General features: G+C 40.8%; 1 protein-coding gene across 1 annotated transcript in view; it reads left to right on the top strand.

The window, feature by feature from the left end:
- Positions 1-631: 631 nt before the first annotated feature.
- The window catches only part of rab27b (RAB27B, member RAS oncogene family), a 79,118-nt gene continuing 58,832 nt past the window's right edge, over positions 632-20,917 (top strand). Inside the window, exon 1 of the mRNA XM_005725518.2 lies at positions 632-1,287. The gene's annotated coding sequence lies outside the window, so the exon portion shown is untranslated. The remainder of the gene's footprint in view (positions 1,288-20,917) is intronic.

Here is a 20,917-nt window from a genome sequence, read left to right as displayed (position 1 = left end):
CTTGTATTGACAGCACACTGGGATGTTTTACAAATATTAAACCTCCGCAGGTGTTTTTTTAATGCAGTAAAGTTAAAACTTTTAACATGGAAGTCTTTGGGAATTTACTTGCTTTGGATTCATTTTCAAATGGAATTAAAGAAGCTGCAGTTTTTTCCATTTACAAGCCCCCAAAACCTGGAATAAATACAAGTCAAGTCAAGTGGTTTTATTGTCATTCCAACCATGTGCAGTGGTACAGTACACAGTGAAACGAGACAGCGTTCCTCCAAGACCATTGTGCTACATATGACATATAAGACACAATCAGCGCAGAACTACATAAAGTGCAATGTACAATTACACTACAGTACAATAGAAATGTGCAAAAGACGGAGTATTGTGCAAAAAGTCACTTGGTGTATGAAGGTGTGTGTGTGTGTGTGTGTGTGTGTGTGTGTGTGTGTGTGTGTGAGATTCTGCACATAAGTGCTTGGTAGTGACATGTATGAAGGTATGCGTGTGTGTGTGTGAGATTCTGCACATAAGTGCTTGGTAGTGACATGTATGAAGGTATGCGTGTGTGTGTGTGAAGGCACTGAATGTACGGTAAATGGACTGGTTTTTATGTAGTGCTTTTCTACTTTTATTGGAGCGCTCTTTGCCTTGTTCACCTATTTACACCCATTCATACAAGCATTTTTTGTACACTTTAAGTATCTTTTTATATCAGCATTATCAAAGTGGACTTTCATAGCACAGTTCCAGAATTATTTGCCTAATATTTATTGTGTATTTATGTCTTTAAATTGGCATAAATGGCATTCCATATAATGAAACCAATATGTTGTATTTTTATTATTGAGTGCGCTACCAATAACGTGCTTGTTATATAGAACATATCACATAATAATATCAACACAAAAACTTATTGATATTTAGTCACAGTATGGGCACATCGATGCACGTCTTAGCCAAAAAGATGAAAAATCCGAGGTCACAGAGAGTCCCTGAAAGCAGCTCGATCGTCTATTCTCCACCCTAAAGGAAGCCGTGCGACATCCATCAGACTCGCAGGACTCTCAGAGGTACTCTCGAGCTGTCCCCAGCCTGTAGCTCCAACAAACAGCCCGCTGGGACATCACGCTGCGCTCCGGGCAGGCTGCTGATCTCTGCCCGGATTTACCCCTCGAACAGGACTGTGGGAGCGATGCGACGTCTCGGAGGAGGAGGAGGAGACGAACTGGCCAGGCAGAAGCAGACACCTGAGAGGAGGATCTGAGTTTGTTTCTGTAACGTCAAAGAAAGGTGAGTGGCAAAAAGAAAAGAGCGGCTGGTGCCTGGCGCAGACGCGTGTTTGCTTGTTGGTGTTCGGTGCGTGTTACTTGTCGTGTCCAGCATCGGTAGCAGGCAGGCGGTATGAGTCATAGCCCCGGCGCAGGGCTGCTGGAGGATCTGCTGAGGAGCAAAGTGTCTGCAGCCTCCAGACCAACAGTCTGTTATCAGCCCACTGCACATGCAAAGCGCTGCACCTCTACGCCATTTACGCAAACGACTCTCGTGCATTTTCCTCTTTGGAGTCCGCGTGCACTGTGATCGTAGTTGGAGTCTGCGTGGGTGTTCACGCACGTGCAAATAAGTGACGTGATAGCTGCTTCACCTGACAGGCAGGTGTGTGAGAGTGAAATTCAGAAATGCTGCGTTAAACCTCAGGTTTGAAGCTGTGCTTCCGGTAAATGCGAAAGATAAAGCGATGTCTTGCACAACGGTGCGGCTCCAACTTTACAGCAACAGTTTGCTTTGAACCTTTTCATGTGTGGGGTTTGTTTTCTTTTTCCCACAAAGCAGTGGCCTGCTGAAGCCACCAGAAAGCGAACCACAGTTTGGTGTAGCCTGCATAGAAGACTCTGTTTCCGAAAGTTTATTTTAATGAATTATTCTTGGCTCTGTATGATGTCACTTTTGGCTGTAAGCACAGAAACCTCACCCACCTGCTGTTCAAACCTTCTGTTTGCCAAGGGCACTCAGTCAGAGGTAAGGGTGGCCTTAAATTAATATGAGCTAAAATCAGAAAGTATAAGATAACCTGGCATTATTTACCTGTTAGAATCAACATGGAACAGCCATTATTAACTGGAAGGTTATGTGTTTGCATCTCCTCTGTCTCCCTGAAATATTATTTAGAAATGTGTTTCTTTAAATCTAATTGTACCCTTGTAGCTGAAGAACAACAGTCTCAGCAGGAATCGGTATCAGAAATTTTTATGGGAATTATATCAGCGTGTGATCGACTGGCGACCTCAACTAAAGTGTACTCCTACCTTTGGCCTGCTGCACTGTAATCATGCATGTAGTAAGAAAGTGCCTCAAAGGGATCAAGAGTAGCAAGGTGATGTATAAGTACCAGTCCATTTACCTTTTATCTTCTGTGTAAAATTTCTCTTTTTCCATAATGGAATTTAAACATAAAGGTTAGCCTTTTATTATTAAATCCTAACAGGTAAGCTAACTAAGATTGAGATCTCTTTTTCAAGAGAGGACTGCATACAAACATACACATGCAACATTCAAAAACTGACACAAAGAGCTGCACAGTTAAGGGACAAATGCATTATACACACAAATGAAGACCAACTCGTACAAGAACAGTTGCAGATAGACAAACGTAAAACCCTACAGAGAATGCAGCTTAATAGTTCTTTGGAGCTTGTTCCATTTATAGGCAGCAATGAATCTGAATCCAGTTTTCCCAAGCTCAGTGTGAACACGAGCTACAGATGATGTTTAAATGTCCTGAAACCTGACATTGTAGGTACTTTATTTAAATTCAGTCAAGGAGTTGAGGTAATAATAATAATAATAATAATAATGGATTGGATTTATATAGCGCTTTTCAAGGCACCCAAAGCGCTTTACAATTCCATTATTCATTCACTCTCACATTCACGCACTGGTGGAGGTAGCTACAGTTGTAGCCACAGCTGCCCTGGGGCAGACTGACAGAAGCGAGGCTGCCATATCGCGCCATCGGCCCCTCTGGTAAGCAGACAAGCACCCTCTCTTCAGTTTGCTAGGGAGCATCATCCCACTTCTTCATAAAAGATACAATGGTGAGTATGAAAAGAACCACCTGTGATGAATTGCAATGCATTGTGAAACAGACTCGAGGTTTCAATGTCGATATGGAAGCATGCATAGAAACAATATCATCATAATCAAGCGCAGACAAACTGCGTTAAACGTCCCGGTGAGGTAATTAATATTCAGTTTTACTATAATTTAGAAGCCACTTTCAGTGGGTACTCTATTCACAAGGGGTCCCCACAGTGGGTGGCTCCGCATTTTTGATTATGCAGACTTTTATACCCTCCGCCTTCCTGATGCAACCCCCAAAAGATTCATTTCTCTTCCCAGGGCTCAAATGGAGATCTTCTTATTAAACAAAAATATGAAAATGACTCTCCTACTCATTGTCAATGTGCATAATTTAAATAAGGTAAAGGGAATAGAAGTCTTGCTGGCCTATGCAAACAATTACAATTTTTTCATTTGCTTTAAATCCAGGTAAATTCACCTAATTTGAAAATGATATTTCATGTCCACACACAGATGAGGAGGTGTGACAGTAATGAGTATTTTCTTCTTGGAGTCTTTGTTGACTCATAAATCAGTTTGTAAACAAAGATGGAAGGAGCAGAGGTAATTAGCGGAAGCAGCCTTTATTGGATGGGTAATGCGGTCGGCATCCCCCGAGCTGCTGGCAGCTTTATTGTTTCTGCAGAGTGAATCCAAGCTGATTTCTTGCTGATAGGCTCATAATGGAAATTACAAATAACATCTGACTTGCCGGCCTGTTATCTGTGCTGGTGTTAGTGTGCACACTAAAGGCCTCGGCTTCCTTAGAGTTGCTATTCATTTGGTCAAATTTCATAAAAAGACAAATTAATAAAGACGAATGAGGCGAAGGGAAAAGTTGCTCTTTGCTTGTGCTGTCAGGTCTGCTGTGATGTGAACTACTGATACAGAAAAACTGGTCAGTGAATTTTTAATCTTCAACAAAGCCAAGCAATGCCTGTGTATGTCTGTTAGCTAAAAATCCTTCTTAGATTTCAGTAATTCAGCTGAGGGGTAAAATGTGCAATGTAAATTACGTGTAGAATTTCACTGAATATTAATCCCTAAATGTGACCCCAGATCAGCTGTGAGTCACAGAGCCACAGTGTGACATGTGGGTGCATGAAATATACTTCTATAAAGGGAGGCTCTGAGATGGGACATGGTTAAATTCCATTTACTGGATAGGAGTAAAACGGGGCTCTTTTACAGTTCATGGGAAGATGACATGACAGCCCGTGCGTTACACTTCACGTTTGTGCAGCAATTCGTCTGTGACAGAAGCTAATGAGTTAAATATAAAGATTGATCATCTGAGTTGTAAAAGCAAACTTGCATGCGTTTAGAGGCATCTTGTTATTTCATGCTCCATTATCGAGTTGTGGCGTAACCTCTTGATCACAAGCAGCATCTATGACGATCATCCAGTTATAAAGATTTAAATGAACAATTCAGACTTTAGACATGAGGTCACAATAAAGGTAAGAGAGAGAATCTCATCACATTTCATTGTCTTAAAGAAGCTCACATGACATGACATTTTGTCACCATGAGACTCAGTGCTAGGGTTGAACACTTTTCGGTGAAGCTATCTGCTGCTAGCAGCAGGCTTGGTTATTTTTTTTCCTATTGTATTTAATGGCCTGACCTTTTCAGAATTCAGCCTGCTAAATAAATAGCAGGTAACATTTAATAGAAAATGTGAGCGTTTCTGAAAAGTTCTTGTTTGAGAACAATTTTAGAAAACTGTGTGGTTGTACTTCCTCTCCATTTAAAAGCCTGTGCTGTTGCCACTTGATTATTTCGAGGTTGTAAGGCATCCTTCTGAGTGCTTTGGTTAGGTCTGTGTATAATAATCCTAAACTGGTGACATTAGATGTTTTTGTACCATAAAGTTTTTTCCGTGGTTGTCGTCTTTGAAAAATGGTCGTAATCTCTGGATATTGGGATCGCAGCAGCTGACTGGAAAACTTAAACATATCAACCAGCCCGAATCCATTTGACACTCTCTGTGGACACACGCATAGTGTTATTTTTCTAAGTATAGTAATGCATCTGAAGCATAGAGGTCTGTAGATTTGTGTGCAGAAACCTTTAAATTCATCTTGTCAGTGACCTGGTTGCTCACCTGTTAATCACAGTTTCTGGGTCAGTAACATGAGGAGTGTCCAGTGGGAATTTTTAAGGTGTCAATAAATCCTAATTTGGACAAATGGTTTCTCTTACCTGGGCAAACTCACAAAGTATCCCAACTGAATCTGAAGCAGAAATGCTTTTAAAGTGGGTTAAGTCATAAATAATCAGGCTTTTCATGTTTGTGTTTTGTACTCTCCTTCATTAACTTCTCTTTATTTTAAAGTCTCATCTGAAATGTGCATTGCAAACTAGGCTGGGCTATAAATGCTGTTTTATGGTTCATGCAACATCAAACTATTCTCATTCCCAGGCGCTCAAAATCTTCAGTTTTACCAAAGATGCGGTATCGCAGAGATCTGCAGGTTCCATGATCTGGATCTCTCACTCCTAACTCTACTTTAAGATTTAAGATTTGAAGAGGCAGCACAGTGCCAACCAGCAGTCAAGAGAGTCAATGAGGTCAAAGCAGTTTCCCTGTAGGCTTTAATAGCACCAGAAATTGCTTTCCAACCACAGGCATTGCCACCTGGTGTCAGTTAAAAGCAGTGCTGGTTTAAGGCACTTAAATATTGGATCTTTCTTTCTATCTGTTGTGTTCTTTGTGCTTGGATGGGTTTTCTGTGGAAGCTTACAGTTTGTCCTGCTTTTGAAAAAACTTGAGGGCTAACAGTTTTCTCTGGTCCTCCATAATTTCTGTGTTGCTGGTCTGAGGTAACAATCATATGGAATCACAGTTGGATTAGACCGATTTCAAGATATACAGGCTTATGGAAGTTTCATGCCATTTCCCGAGTTGTATTGGCAGCTTCCGTTCTAAAGTCTGAAAATGCAGTTGGTACCTTTGAGGTTTATCCGGGAAGAATAGAGGCGCTCACGTTAGGTGTTTTGCTGTGATGATTCACAGTGACCTTTTGCCTCCAAGACAGTCTCCCTAACCACTCTGCCCTTTCCTTCTGGCTCTCTGTCACTCCCTCCCTCTCCTCCTCTTCTTCCTCCTGCCACCCACCTGCAGTGTATCGACCAGAAACAGCAGGATTCAGCCTTCCTAAGATGATTAATGCATAGATAAGATTTCCACTTGATAGCAAGGGCCTTGCTGCAGAAACACTCCTCTTCAGGTCGAGCATGGTGTCTGCGTGTTGGCTTTCCTGAGAGTATGGTCTGTCAGGAGAATTAACTTTTAGTTATACAAATGTTTCCTGGCAGAAATAATCGAGTTGAGTTGAAGCTCAATTGCTGGCTGGATCCAAAGATCCCACGTTTATTTTACAGCGTTAAAGAGCTGACTGGCACACCAGACCTGTCATGGATAATTAAGTGTATCTCTGTGATTTATCACAAATTTATGTGCTTATGATGCGCAGAAGCACTTCAGTTTTATTTTTACTTTAGAATTCCAGTTTGTTCTCTGGACCTTCCTTTGCATAAGTCATCTGCTGCATATCAGAGACTAAATGACTCACACCAAAGGGCTGCAAGGCTTGAGGTGCAGATTGCACAGGGCTGAAAGTGATTACTGTTAAATATCCTTGGGATGCCGAACCTGCCTTCACTGTATACATTTTTATCTTTTAATTACTGACTCAAAAGGCATTTAAATTGTTGTACAACAACAGTTCCCAAATGGAGTGTTATGGCACACTAGTCTGCCTTGACGCGAGTCCAGGTGTACCGTGGGATTTTGTCATACATTATTGCACAAAATGTTATGAAGTAACTTTTTATTTACTGTACTGTATTTTGCAGGCACTCGTTTGTTAATAGCCTGCAAGCTGTTAAAGAAAAAAACCTTGTCATAAGGAACCTATGTTCTTTTGTGCAGTGACTCAAGAGGCGAAAATATTAAAGTGTGACACATCAAGACCCTGAGAGATGGTCATGAGGATAGAAAATGTATGAGTGGAAAATCAAACCGTCAGTAAAAAACATTGTGAAGCTACTGGTCTATTGGAAGTCAAAAGCTCTCAGCCCAAGTGTATCATCTGCTGAGAGGAGCTGATGGTATCATGGTAGGATGCAAACTGAAGAGGCACTAGGAACCCAAACATCCCTACTGAGTAAAACCCTAAAAGAATGTTGAGGCAGCTTTATGTGAAAGTGTCTGATAAGGCTGATGCAGGCGATTTCGATACCAGTGAAGCGCAGATTTGAAAAAGTACGCCTAAAAGCCATTTGGCTTTCCCTTTGGTGTGGCTTGGGCACAAAATGTGTAGAAAACCACTGAAGAAGATGCCACCAAAATGATCATCGAAATGATCAGCCAGCCTGAAAAATGTGTTATCTGGATCCATGAATCGGTGATGGCTCAAAGTTTCGAGGATTAAGGCAAAGCAAAATGGCAAATGTGGCAAGAAAGTTGTCAAGAGGTAACACTCACACACATGCGCGCACACACAAACAAATGCTTGTCTCCCATTAAACCTATCCAATGGTTGTCTGCTTAAAGCTTCATAAATTATTTAAAATTTTGTTTTTCATTGACTGATTTTTAATTTAGTTTTTCAAGTTCACAAAATCATTTCAGTTTCACTTTTTTTTTCGGTGACGACGTCTATTTTTCATTTAAAATCTCTTATTTTAGTTTACTAAACTTGTGACTTGTGTTGTCACATCTAGTTTTAGTTTTTAGTTTAGCTTTACTTAACCTTGGTATAAACAGTTCTGTGTTTTCAGTGTCTCAAAAACACCAAATTGCTGTGTGTTGAGAAATCTAATTGATAATTAAGTAAATCAAGTGTATTTTACTGAATAGGAAACCGCTTATGCTAATATTGCTAATATTTAAGTTTCCCCCTTTTTTTTTTTTTTTTTTTTTTTTAAATCATTAGCTCTTTAGCTTGATGTTTTAGTAGTGCTAATATTGGTTGGCATGACCATTATTTTAAATGCTGGTGAGTTTAAACACCGATCTGTGGTTTGAAACAGACTGAAAATGTTCACATATTAAACACAAATCAAAATATTCAGAAATTGAATTAATAGTTTGTTAAAGCCGTACACGCGATTAATCTTTCTGCTTGGGTGTTTTAATGACTGTATTCTAGGGCTGGGCGATATGGCCTAAAATCCATATCACGGTATAATTTGAAGCGTGTGCAGTAACGATATATATCGCGATAGTCTTTTCTTTTGTATAACACTTTAAAAAAAAAAATTTATTTATTTACTTTTTCCCCATTTTCTCAAAGTCGACAGTGCCTTATGTATGAATTCTGGTTGCGCTTACTGTAGTACAGGGCGCGCAGAAATCTGAAAGCCGCACCGTTTGATGGATTTCCGGAGCATTACGGCTGCCGTAGTCAGGAGCCTTGTGGAGTAATCTGGGTCCAAAGCTCCGTCCGCTTCAAGTCCCAAAGTCAAACGAACACTGAAGCATCACTGAGAGTTAAAAACTGTCTAAATTCTTTCATCTTTAATAAAATGATCAGTGTTGCTGCTTTACCAGGTGTAACAATTAAGTTTAATATCCACGGATGCATGACAAAAGAAGTTATTAAATTTAACAGAGTTAGAAGTTAACAGGAAGTTAGCTCGCTAGTTTCCATCTAAACATGATATGCCATGTTCTGACTGAGAGATTTCTGAAAAAAATTAAAGTACAGCTCTGCTATCACTTCCGACATTAATGAAGGCAGGAAACTAAACAGCAGTGACTTTTGTAGGGTTATTGAAGTTGGACTAGCTGGTATATAATGATGTGCTACGTGATCGCTAGCAAAACAGCTATGTTGGTATAACATTAGCACAGTGCAACTGGAGGATGAACGCTAACTTTTTTCCACTCGCTAAAGGTTAACGTGAGGGTTTCTGGTAGCAAATGCAATTGCATGGCAGGATGCTATAAACTGACCAAACTTCAGTCAGGAGAACAACTGAGATAATCCATCCACAATACGAGGTTTGTCATTAATAATATTGCAACATGGGAATAGAGCAGCTGCGAGAGAATTCAGCTTTAATGAATCAATGGTACGGAAGTGGAGAAAGGGCAGTTTTTGGCTTTCCCCATATTCCAAAAGTGCTTCATCTCTTTGCTATTACTGTCGTCCGGCATAATTTGCAGATGTTGTTTGCAGCCGCTGCAATGCTTTCGACCAAAACAGGTGCAGCTTGATGACACCATCAACATGCGCTATTGTGGTAGGATAGAATAGAATTCAACTTTATTGTCATTGCACACGTCACAAGTACAAGACAACGAAATGCAGTTTGCATCCATCCAGAAGTGCTTTAGCCATGATATAGATATATTACAAAATATATATTAGCAATGATATTGGTATATAGATATATTACAGAAATGGGTCTGTTATAGGTATGTTACAATGACAGTTAAGATAAGTGAGATATGTGGATAATTTCTACAGAGGCTATATAAAGTGCTGGTGGTGGTTCAGTCCATGTTATTATTGTGTGTTTGAGGGTACAGTTGTCCATTGTGGGTGTGTGTATGTCCAGTCCATGTGTTAACGTGGGTCAGATGTCAGGAGGCAGAGTTCAGGAGTCTGACAGCTGTGGGGAAGAAGCTGTTCCGGTACCTGGTGGTCTTAGTCCGGAGGCTCCTGTAGCGCCTCCCAGAGGGCAGGAGGGTGAAGAGTCCATGTGATGGGTGACTGGGGTCTCTGATGATTTTCCCAGCCCTTTTCAGACACAGCTTCCTGTAGATTTCCTTTATGGCAGGAAGTGTAAAGTGTAAAGTGTGCGTGTTAGTCCCCATAGGGAAATAGTTCCTCTGCATTTAACCCATTCACCCAGTGAAGCAGTGGGCAGCCACCAGTGCAGCGCCCGGGGAGCAGTGTGTAGGGACGGTACCTTGCTCAGGGGTACCTCAGGGTAGCCGTTCAGTGGAGTCGAACCCCCGACCTTCCGATCATGGGGCCACCACTCTACCTACTGAGCTATCCCTGCCCGGCGATGCGCTGGGCAGTTTTCACGACCCTCTGCAACGCCTTCCGGTCTGAGGCAGAGCAGTTCCCGTACCACTGTTATACAGTTGGTCAGGATGCTCTCGATGGTGCAACAATAGAAGTTCACCAGGATGTCTGTGGACAGGTGGTTCTTCCTCAGGAAGAAGAGGCACTGGTGAGCCTTCTTGACCAGCTTGGAGCAGTTGGTCATCCAGATGAGATCCTCGGAGATGTGGACACCCAGGAACTTGAAGCTGCTCACACGCTCCACAGCCGTCCCCTTAATGTGGATGGGTGGATGTGGGTCAGCATTCCTCCTGTAGTCCACGATGAGCTCCTTGGTCTTCTCGGTGTTGAGCAGCAGGTTGTTTGTGTCGCACCACTCAGCCAGATGATCCACCTCCTCCCTGTAGGCGGCCTCATCGTTGTCACTGATGAAGCCAATCACCGTGGTGTCATCTACAAACTTAATGATGGTGTTGGAACCATCGGCAGGTCTGCAGTCATGGGTAAATAGGGAGTAGAGGAAAGGGCTCATCACACAGCCTTGTGGTACACCGGTGTTCATTGTGATTGTAGATGAGCAGTGGTTATCCAGCCGGACATGTTGGGGCCGGTTACACATGAGGGAACTGATGCCTAGGTCTGTCAGTTTCCTGATGAGTTGTGAGGGGAGGATTGTATTGAATGCTGAAATGAAGTCTATAAACAGCATTCTGGCGTAGGTGTTGTTGTTGTCCAGGTGTGAGAGGACAGAGTGCAGTGCGATGGAGACTGCATCCTCTGTGCTCCTGTTCTGGCGGTATGCGAATTGGTGGGGGGAGACAGGATTTGAAGTGTGCTAGGACCAGCTACTCTAAGCACTTAGTGATGATGGGGGTGAGTGCTACTGGGCGGTAGTCATTGAGGCAAGATGGGTTGGAATTTTTGGGTATCGGGACGATGGAGGTGGATTTGAAGCAGGCCGGTACCACAGCTTGGGCCAAGGACAGGTTGAATATGTCTGTGAGCACTCCTGCAAGCTCCCCAGAACACGCTCTGAGAACACGCTCTGAGAACACGCCCAGGGATGCCGTCAGGACCTACAGCCTTGTGGACATTGATCCTGCTCAGCACCACTCCTACATCAGTGGGGGAGAGAGTCAGTGGGTGGTGGTCCAGCGTCACGTCTGCTTTGGTTGTAGTTGTTGGAATTCCCTCGCTCAAAACAAGCATAAAAGTTGTTGAGCTCGTTGAGGAAGGAGACATCAGAGGATGCGGGGGAGGGTTTGGTGGTCCTGTAGTCTGTAATGGTCTGGAGTCCTTGGCACATGCGTCGGGAGTTGGAGAAGTCTTCTTCTACCTTCTTTTCGTAATAGCGTTTGGCTTTTTTGATACCCCTCTTTAGCTTAGCCCTAGCTGTACTGTAGGCGTGTGCATCTCCTGACCTAAAGGCGGTTTTGCGGGCTTTCAGGAGGAGACGAACATCCCGGTTCATCCAAGGCTTCTGGTAGAGTGGTATAGTCAAAATCTCTACCGTTGGCCAAATTTATATTGTTTCTACCATATACCATTTATAACGCCCACCCCTACTGTATTCATAGCTTTATCACAGAGAAATATTATCAGTAACTGAAGGCTGGTTTTTACTTTGGTGACATATTAACAAATGTTTAATGTGTCTTCCATTAAGACATGAGTTGGATGTGCTATACTTTAAAATTTGTTCCAGCTGTTGTATTGTGACTGTTTAGCAGCTGTCAGGGACCCAAGTGAATGTAGACATCTGCTTTTTGGTTCAAAACATCCTCGAAATGTAAAATTTCCCTTTTTTATTTTTTATTTTTAATTTTTAAATTTTTTTTCCTCTCTCTCTTGTGACTGACTGAGCTCACTTGATTAAATTCAAAACAGCGCTCCCTACAATGCCATATTTTTACAATTATCAACACAGTTATTAGACTGTTAACTGATGCAGTTAGTTTAATAACTGGTAAATTGCCTTTACAAATGAAAGAGAAAACAGTAAATTGGTTAATAATGAAAACTGGTGCCAGCGACCAGTCACAAACCTGTGTATAGTTAAGCTCTCTGTAGTTTTTCGAGTTGTATTTTGGTTTGAGGATAAAGATGCTGTGACACATTCAGGTTAACGATTTGATCTCAAGGGTCTCACTCGGTTCAGCCAGTCAGTCTGTATAATTTACAGCTGGATAAACAGGATGAGAGAGGAGGATTTCAAAGGCATGGGATGCCAAACATGGACTACCATACATACAAAGAATCTCATAATATCTGAACAATGCTATTTTTAAAAAAACATTTTTTTACAATATTGTCCTCACCAGAAAAATTTAAGTAACTGCACAAACTGCTGCAAGGTTTATTTTCTTAAGTGTGGAACCTGTGAGTCTTCTCTATTGAGATGAACAGCGATCTGATACAGATTCAACACTTAAAGGTTCCAGATGCGATTTTTATCTCCTTAATTTCCTCTAAATGAATAGAGAGCAGGCCACATCTGGCTGTAACACTTATCAGTTTTCAGTTTACTTTTCAGGGTTATGACTTTTCTTCAGTCACATCTTAGTTGCTCAATTTTTATCCAATTTTCACGGTGGTGTAAAGAGGTCAAAATCTGGAACTATTGCCATCGTCCAAATATATGGTCCTGACTGCAAAAGCTGAATTATTGGTGACAGTGTTTAGTGCCGGACTGACTTGCTGGTCAGCTCTCCTCCTAACACATTAAAATACAGCCCAAAAAAAGTTTTTCTCTGCTTTAGGCAGAGAGATGGAGGCTGTACAGACTGAAAGGGTAAGAACAGGAAATCTTTGGCTGACTGCAGGATCTGAAAGCACAGAAGAATCAATAATGAAGACTGTTCTTCTGGACAGTAAATCAGCTCGGCGGTACATTTTCTCCTTGCAGCTGCCACTTTTATCCTTGCTCATAAATACCAGGATTACAACTTCTCATGATGGGGAACTCCTTGCTGGGTACTGCCGTTTTTAATGATTGTGACTAACATCGATTCTTATACTAAAGAGGCACTATGGTTCTCTGAGGCTTACGCATGATATACAGGGAGTGCAGAATTATTAGGCAAATGAGTATTTTGTCCACATCATCCTCTTCATGCATGTTGTCTTACTCCAAGCTGTATAGGCTCGAAAGCCTACTACCAATTAAGCATATTAGGTGATGTTTTTATTTTTTTTATTTAACCAGGAATGTCCCGTTGAGATCAAAGACCTCTTTTTCAAGGGAGTCCTGGCCAAGAGGCAGCACATGTGCATCTCTGTAATGAGAAGGGGTGTGGTCTAATGACATCAACACCCTATATCAGGTGTGCATAATTATTAGGCAACTTCCTTTCCTTTGGCAAAATGGGTCAAAAGAAGGACTTGACAGGCTCAGAAAAGTCAAAAGTAGTGCGATATCTTGCAGAGGGATGCAGCAGTCTCAAAATTGCAAAGCTTCTGAAGCGTGATGATCGAACAATCAAGCGTTTCATTCAAAATAGTCAACGGGGTCGCAAGAAGCGTGTGGAAAAACCAAGGCGCCAAATAACTGCCCATGAACTAAGAAAAGTCAAGCGTGCAGCTGCCAAGATGCCACTTGCCACCAGTTTGGCCATATTTCAGAGCTGCAACATCACTGGAGTGCCCAAAAGCACAAGGTGTGCAATACTCAGAGACATGGCCAAGGTAAGAAAGGCTGAAAGACGACCACCACTGAACAAGACACACAAGCTGAAACGTCAAGACTGGGCCAAGAAATATCTCAAGACTGGTTTTTCTAAGGTTTTATGGACTGATGAAATGAGAGTGAGTCTTGATGGGCCAGATGGATGGGCCCGTGGCTGGATTGGTAAAGGGCAGAGAGCTCCAGTCCGACTCAGACGCCAGCAAGGTGGAGGTGGAGTACTGGTTTGGGCTGGTATCATCAAAGATGAGCTTGTGGGGCCTTTTCGGGTTGAGGATGGAGTCAAGCTCAACTCCCAGTCCTACTGCCAGTTTCTGGAAGACACCTTCAAGCAGTGGTACAGGAAGAAGTCTGCATCCTTCAAGAAAAACATGATTTTCATGCAGGACAATGCTCCATCACACGCGTCCAAGTACTCCACAGCGTGGCTGGCAAGAAAGGGTATGAAAGAAGAAAAACTAATGACATGGCCTCCTTGTTCACCTGATCTGAACCCCATTGAGAACCTGTGGTCCATCATCAAATGTGAGATTTACAAGGAGGGAAAACAGTCCACCTCTCTGAACAGTGTCTGGGAGGCTTTGGTTGCTGCTGCACGCAATGTTGATGGTGAACAGATCAAAACACTGACAGAATCCATGGATGGCAGGCTTTTGAGTGTCCTTGCAAAGAAAGGTGGCTATATTGGTCGCTGATTTGTTTTTGAATGTCAGAAATGTATATTTGTGAATGTGGAGATGTTATATTGGTTTCACTGGTAAAAATAAATAATTGAAATGGGTATATATTTTGTTTTTTTTTAAGTTGCCTAATAATTCTGCACTCCCTGTATAGGTGTTGTTTCTCTGAGCTTGCGTTGTGGCTTCCACCCATGAGACCAGGTAGCATCTCGCTAATTTTGGCTGATTATTCAATTAATTGTGAAATAATTTTGCAGGTTAAACAATAATTAATACTTCTAGCATTAATTTAAAGATGAAGACATTCAGGGCTTAAGCATAACACCATGAAGCCATTGTAGCTGTGGCATTGTGACAGTACTGCAACCACATATCGTTAGCTTCATAGCATAAGTGCCTAAGTCATTTTTTGGTCACATTGAGATTTTTGCCTAACTTTACTCCCCTACCACTGCTGCATCATCCTGTCCGTCTGCCTATGTCATCACAAAAAAATGACTTAGGCACTTATGCTATGAAGCTAACGATATGTAGGTAAAGCTTCAGTCCAAAATGAAAGTCATATCTTATTAAATAGACTGTGATATGAAACCATTGATAAAGATCATAAACCCAGCCCAAATGCTTCTGCTAAGGTCACAGATCACAAGAAAGGTCATTCCCCCCCCAAAGTTCATCTAAAAAACATCTCCAAAGCAACAGGTGGCAATATAAGCCTAACCTTGAAGAAATGTAGTGCAACAAACAATTATATGGCACACAGTCTGACGTGAATTGAAGATAAAGATGAACACCAGTGACTTTTGCTAGAACACCTTTGATGTTGTCTGCATGTAAATGCAAAAACATGTTTGTTTGTTTTCTAAAGTCTTCACTTTTGAAGGAGTTCTTCCAGAAGCTCAGTTTTGAGTCATCCAAAAAGCTGTTTATGTGTGGACGAAAGCCAAAATGCATAGAAAAGGCTAGGTTTGCCAAAATACCTGTGCACCTAGGGATGTAGCCAAGGAGTCGCCTCCTGCTGGCCATTAGAGTGAATGTGCTCAGTCTTCAGAAAGAGCCTATGTCCATGTTTTATATTCAGAGCAGCACTTCTTTTTTTAGACCTCACGCTGCTTGCTGCTTATTATGTTTCATAATAATCACTGCACATGTGAACATTATTTAATACTTATTAGAAGATGAAAGCATCATAATCAACAAGGGAGCCAGAGAGCTGAGGTCATTTTTTTATTTTATTTATTTATTTATTTTTTGGTAGATCAACTGACCATGAATTAATAAACCATAAAGAAAGGAGAAATGTGGCACTGCCAAGGATGCTCGTGGGACTAAACACAATCTCCACTTTTCTTTGTCTCTTTCATTTGTTCTTTCTTTGCTTCTTTATGTCTTTCATGTGATAGACTGTGTTGATTTGCTGCTTGAAAGTCTGAGGCTAAATTATCCTCTGACAACCCTCCTCTGCCTTTCTCTTTTCTGTTCTTCTTCCTATACACGCCTGTCTGTCAAACAAGGGCTTCGTTTTTTTTTTTGTTTTTTTCCTTTTTCTTCCTATAGCATGCTTGGCAGGTAGGGATTTTTTTTTTCTTTTCTTTTTTTTCCCCTTTAGTCTTTGCACCAATCAGACTTTGACTCAGCGTTGTGGGCACCTGGAAGCAGAAGGCCTAGAAAGCATTTTTAATGTCCTCTTGTTTTGGGGGAAACCTTGACATTTTGATTTTTCTGCACTTGTTTTTTTATTTTTTTTTTTTTTAATATTTTGCCTCCCTGCTCTCTCCACTTTGACAGGCAGAAGTCAGGCCTGCAGAGTGGTTCTTTATTAAACTCTACTGCTTTGACATTTTGTGATTGGGTGCCATCTTTTTTTCTTTCTTTTTTTTCTTTCTTTCTTTTTTTTTTCTTTTTTCTTTTTTTCTTCTCTCTCTCCCTCTGTCTTTCCCCCCTTGTGACTATGTGGGAGGAAAAGATGTCAGTTTTGGCACTTCAGTAGGACACTTCTGAAAATTTGGATTTATCTTTCTTTAATGACACAGCTAAATTGAGCCAGAAGATGATTAAAAATGAGTGTAGAATGTAAAATGTCTAAATCGTCCAAGAATTGCCTTGAAATTTTAACTGGAGCCGATTTTCCTTCTCATTAGTCAACAAACCAAGCTTATGAAGAAGAAATTAAATTCATTGCTACCTATTGTTTTTGCTTCATGCATACTGGCACCAGAATAAATTATGTAGTTTAAAAAACAAAACAAAAACAAAAACAACTGAACAAGGTGCTAGTTAAATCTTCACCTTTCACACTGTCACCTTGCCTATTACAGCCTACTTGTTAATGTCTTAAACACTTGCTGGAATTTATGAGGCATTTTTCCAGAAAATAATTTGCTATAGAAGAGACTGTAAATATGGCCTGCTGAAGATTCTGTTTTATGAAATCTGAATTTTTAGTCCTCATAAGTGACAACATTTGTACAACGTTAAATGTCCATCACGGCTCAGGCCATGAACACAAAAGCCACACATTCCTTAGATTGTGATGTTTTGTTGCGAGTGGCATCCAATCAGAAGACAGTTGCATCAAAGCGAATCATCCAAAGAAACCACTAAGTTGGCTAATATGTTTATTTGTAACCTGCTGTTAGGCTAACATGTTTTATCAAAAAAAAAGTCTCAAAATGGTTAGTTTGTTATTTTATGTGAATGTTATTAACCATAATTCATGTCCCAGTGTGGCCTACGTCACATTAATGCTTAATTCTGTTTGCGCCTTTTGTCGGTGGATGTGCTGTTTGAACAGCAGCTCAGCTTTAGTTTCCTGTGATAAGAGATAACATCAATGCTGAAAGACAAACCCCTTGACATGAAGCATGCACATAAATATAGTTTGATTCAACTATCCACAAAAGCGAAATTTGGATGTTTGGCTAACCTACTGGCTAATAAACTAAGATAATTAATATACATTTTAATTTAAGGCTACCTTAAACAGGACTTTTTTTTTTTTTTCCCCATACCAGTGCTAGTATCAATTCTCTTTAGGTTTCTTTCTTTATCAGTTTCACTAGTGATTCCTATTCAGCTTTAAATGTAGAAAAAAGTAGGTCTACACAGATTTTCAGCCTCAAGCCAACCATCTTTGAATCAGAACGAAGTTCATAAATGGAGTAGGAAAAAAGCATATAGGTAACTCGGGTGTGCAAAAAAAACTTGCTTTGAGTCTGACATTGTTATTTTTGTGATGGCAACTTGTTTGAAAAACATACGAGCATTGATGAAAGGAACTGATAAGCTGGGAAGCAAGTCATCCTGATGGATCAGTGCAATGTGGTGCTGGTTCTAGCTGGAAAATTGCTCTTGGTTTAGAATAAGAACAAAAACAAAACATCACTTTGTTTTTTGTGAACCTTTGGCAGACATGATATTCACATTCTGATACATCACAATGTTTTAAATGTTTTATGCTTAATTTTATTTATTCTTCAATGTTTTCAGAGTCTGTATTTGACAGCTAAGCAGCCTGAATCTTTGCTGTAAAAGGAAGAAGCAGATTACAAACTAATTGAAGCCTATTAATAATGAATGTAACCCGCAGCAGTGGATGTAGGGTATTCACAGAAATATCACTCTGTGTGTGTGCGTGCGTGCGTGCTTGCTTGCTTGCTTGCTTGCTTGCTTGGACATCTGTGCTTACTGCAAGTTTGTATTCTCCCAAGCTTAAGTGCAAGCTGCTGTGGTTATGAATCAAATGACCTCCCTGCAAGCTTGCAAGAAATAAATCTGTGAAGCATAATTGCTTACTGTGTTTCTTTCATGGTGCTATATATCAGAAAATTGTCTTTAAGGTCATGGTAATGATTCAGTCATATCACGGAGTCTTAGCCATAATAAATAGTAGATATGTAGTTAAATATGAACAGCACACTTCACTTAGAGTGAAATAATTATTATTGCAGAAGGCTAAGTGTAAACAACAATATATTAATCATAATCTAAGAAAAATTGAGGTTGTATGCAAATACAGCAATATCCTGCCACAGCAATTGGTTCTTATCAATAATTTAATAAATCTGGAGCCTGATGTAGCATTCCTGCTGTCAGGCGGCATGTTGCGTTCTTCATTTCAACTTGAGTAGTTCTGTTTCACCTCCTACTTCACTTTGCGGTTAAAATTGGGGCGCTACTACGACCTGCAAATTGCCAAACATTACTTTGCACCTCTGCAAAGACAGAAGCCAGTTTGATAGTATATTTGTGCCAAGATTGAGTATTTTCCCACTAGAATTTGTTTTCTGTCAGCAAGAACAATGGGATGTTTGTATTTGGAGTGAGAATGGCTAAGAATTTAAGTTTGTTTTTGTTTTTTGTTTTCTTTCTTTTTCGAATAGTCACTATTCGGGGCAATGTTTCAGCTGATATAAATTATATATACCAATAAACTATAAGATTAAACCACTTGCCTAATACTGTGCAGACACAGGAACGCTGAATGGTTGAAGGACAGAGGAGGGTAGGAGATCTTTTCCTGTGGAGTGGGTAGATGCTTGGTCAACATCTTGCAATTGGGGATGTCACGTTACCATACATAAGCTCCTTTTTCGTTAAGGTTTGAAAGTTATTAAAGTTGTTTTCAATCACTACCATAATGGTGGCAGACAGTTTATTTAAATTATTAACATTATCTTTTCTTGAGAGGATGCGGATTGAAATATTAGGATGGGTAATGAGTAGCTTGCTAACATCACTACAAGGTATAACATTAGTTAATTTTAGTTGATTTTGAAGTGGCAATGACAGCTGTCTCAAACAAAAGGGTAACATTTCAGAATAACACAATAACTGCCCCGTGTCTAACATTATGTTGGTTCCCCTTTTGCTACCAAAAAGTCCATGCCTCTGACCTGTTGACTCCACTAGAACCCTGGCAGTGTGCTGTGATATCTGGCACCAAGATGTTAGCAACAGATCCTTTAAGATGCAAAGTGATGCCTCCATGGAGCAAACTTGTTTGTCCAGCACATCCCACAAATGCTTGATTGGACAGAGATCTGGAGAACTTGGAGGCCAGGACAACACCTCAAACTCATTGTTGTGCTCCTAAAACCATCTCTGAATCATTATTGTTTTGATGGAGGGCGCATTATCCAGACTGACCTCTAAGCTCCCGTTCCTGTATACAATTCTTGAGAGGATGGTTCTTTTACAACTCCAGGCTTATTTGGATGTGAATGACATTATTGATAAATTCCAGTCTGCCTTTAAACCACGTCACAGCACTGAAACAGCGTTGCTTAGGGTCCTTAATGATCTTCTTCTAATTGCTGATACTGGACGCTCTGCGGTCCTAGTTCTATTGGATTTAGTTCAGTTCAGTTCAATTTTATTTCAAACATTTCAAACATGTGCCTTCACAATCATTACAAAATATCATTCCATTATTTGTTTGAAAAGGAGTAGGCTGAAGTATTTACTTATTTGTCCCTACCCCCTCAAGTTTATCCTCTGCTTTTGACATGGTGGATCACAACATCTTATTAGTGAGGCTTGAGCATACTGTAGGCATTAGAGGTGTCGCCTTGATTGGTTTAAATCATACCTCTCCAATAGGTCCTTCTCTGTTAACCTGGGCACCTGTTCCTCCTCCGCTGCACCTGTCTGCTGTGGCGTGCCTCAAGGATCTGTGCTGGGCCCTATTCTCGTCTCGCTGTATATTTTCTCCCTCTAGGCGCAATCTTTGAGAAATACAATATCGCTTTTCACTGTTATGCTGACGATATACAGATCTACTTTGAACTAGCTGATGATCCTCCTCTGTCTCTGCACTGCTTTCGAGAGTGCATGTGTGAGGTCAAAGAATGGCTCTTAGGAGACTCTTATCTTAAATGATAAGAAAACTGAAATCGTGGTATTTGATAGTAATATTCCTCGCGGTCAACTTCGTGATGCCTTTGGTTCCCTTGCCAGCTCCCTCTCTGACACTGTTAGCAATTTGGGCGTGTTGCTGGACAGCTCATTTAAATTTGATAAACAAGTGTCCGCTGTAGTTAGATCTAGTTTCTACCAACTACGTCTCATTTCTAAGGCTAGGCATTATGTTCTGCATAAGGACCTGGAAAAGCTTGTTCACGCCTTTGTGACCTTTAGGCTGGACTACTGCAACTCCCTTTATTTCGGTCTTCATTCTGCCCTTTCTTAATAAACTGCAAACTGTTCAAAACGCGGCAGCACGGGGAGGTTTGCCTCTATTACCCCTGTTCTAACTGACCTGCACTGGCTACCCATTAAATACCGCATCCAGTTTAAAATACTGCTGCTTACTTTTAAAATGATCAACAACACAGCCACAAGCTACCTTTTATTGAACTCCTTAGTCCATACATTCCCGCTAGAGCACTAAAATCATCTACTCAGTTACTCCT

The sequence above is a fragment of the Pundamilia nyererei genome, unplaced genomic scaffold (assembly GCF_000239375.1).
Source record: "Pundamilia nyererei isolate P.nyererei 1_Seehausen unplaced genomic scaffold, PunNye1.0 scaffold00016, whole genome shotgun sequence".
Classification (NCBI taxonomy): Eukaryota; Metazoa; Chordata; class Actinopteri; order Cichliformes; family Cichlidae; genus Pundamilia; species Pundamilia nyererei.
Note: the sequence above shows the minus strand (reverse complement) of the source record. Positions and strands in the feature narration are given on the sequence as shown.